The sequence below is a fragment of the Austrofundulus limnaeus genome, unplaced genomic scaffold (genome assembly GCF_001266775.1).
Source record: "Austrofundulus limnaeus strain Quisiro unplaced genomic scaffold, Austrofundulus_limnaeus-1.0 Scaffold1854, whole genome shotgun sequence".
NCBI lineage: Eukaryota > Metazoa > Chordata > Actinopteri > Cyprinodontiformes > Rivulidae > Austrofundulus > Austrofundulus limnaeus.
The window spans coordinates 30,108-32,030 of NW_013954256.1; the positions used below are offsets into that span (position 1 = coordinate 30,108).

At 43.8% G+C, this 1,923-nt stretch overlaps 1 protein-coding gene across 1 annotated transcript in view; it reads right to left on the minus strand.

Moving 5' to 3' along the window:
- LOC106536514 (mucin-17) overlaps positions 1-1,923 on the minus strand; it is a gene marked incomplete at its 3' end in the record, with an annotated part of 33,378 nt that overhangs the window by 22,372 nt on the left and 9,083 nt on the right.

Below are 1,923 nucleotides of genomic sequence, written 5' to 3' on the forward strand. Positions count from 1 at the left end.
CCATTTATCCATCCATCCATTAATCCATCCATCCATCCATTTATCCATCCATCCATTTATCCATCCATCCATTTATCCATCCATCCATTTATCCATCCATCCATTAATCCATCCATCCATCCATTTATCCATTTATCCATCCATTTATCCATTTATCCATCCATCCATCCATCCATTTATCCATCCATCTATCCATCCATCCATCCATCCATCCATTTATCCATCCATCCATCCATCCTCTTCCTTATGTCCAGGTCTCGGGGCCAGCAGCCTGAGCAGAGACCCAGACTCTCTCCAGCCACTTGGACCAGGTCCTAAAACAGTTCCYCTTCATTTATCATCAACATGTTTGATACACACCAGCTCCTCAGGGGGAATCCCAAGGTGTTCCCAGCTGAGAAACAGTCCCAGTATGCCACTGGTTTAAAACAGGCTCCTCACCACAGACTGAAGGAAAAACATTTAATCCTGGATTAAAACCAGGCAAGAAACTAAACAATAATAAAAGTTAAAGCTTCCAACTCAAACTGTTAAACCCTCAGAAACATTTGTCTCAACCTGACAGTCTAAGCAACACAACACAACACAACACAACACAATATATACTAATTTACTGTCATCACAACAGGCAGATGACTAAAAGCTGCAGACACAGCAGTGATTGGCTCACAGGTCACGGTTTGTCAATCACATGGAAGCTTGAAATGTTTGACCAATCAGGTGCAGCTCTTTGGAAAATTATTTCCAATAAAACTGACAATAAGAGGCAGTAACATGACAACATACTGGATTTTATGATCACAATGTTTTAAACTTTGTTGTTTCACTGCTCAGACAGCAGCTGTGTGTAGATTTATAACAGAAAACTGTTGTGTTGGAATACAAACGATGCATTAATTGTTGTTTTGCTCTGAACCAGAGCAGAAAAATGTCAACACAACATAATTGTTTTTATTTGTTCATTTATCACAAGTCATTTCATCATGACATTAAGTTGTGTGACCACACRTCACAGGTGTCCTGCAGCCCTGCAGGCAGGAGAACCATGTCAGACCTGTTGGACTCAAAGGTTCTGAAGCTGTGTGGGAGCAGATGTTTGAAGCCTGGAGTTCCTCTCAGCAGAACCAGAACCAGGCTGAAGTCCCTCTTAATGCTTCATGTTCTACATTTAACAGCCAGCTGCACACTGACATGTCAGCATCCTGCAGCTGTCTGCTGTTAAAAGATTTCTGTTTCTGTGAGCAACACATGAATTTATCTGAGCTCTATGATGGCAGTAATCATGTCACAAACTCACATCTGATGTTTGAAGAGACTTCCTCTGATTCACAGGTTTAAATCTGGATCAATCACAGGATTTACATCACAACAAGTGAACAACTGGCGCCCTCTGCTGGACAACCTGTGTGCTGCTTCTTCCTCTGTTGCTCTGGAATCTAAAGCCAGCTGAGATGAGCTCAGGATGAAGGATGAAGGATGAGCTCAGGATGAAGGATGAGCTCAGGATGAAGGATGAGCTCAGGATGAAGGATGAGCTCAGGATGAAGGATGAGCTCAGGATGAAGGATGAGCTCAGGATGAAGGATGAGCTCAGGATGAAGGATGAGCTCAGGATGAAGGATGAGCTCAGGATGAAGGATGAGCTCAGGATGAAGGATGAGCTCAGGATGAAGGATGAGCTCAGGATGAAGGATGAGCTCAGGATGAAGGATGAGCTCAGGATGAAGGATGAGCTCAGGATGAAGGATGAGCTCAGGATGAAGGATGAGCTCAGGATGAAGGATGAGCTCAGGATGAAGGATGAGCTCAGGATGAAGGATGAGCTCAGGATGAAGGATGAGCTCAGGATGAAGGATGAGCTCAGGATGAAGGATGAGCTCAGGATGAAGGATGAGCTCAGGATGAAGGATGAGCTCAGGATGA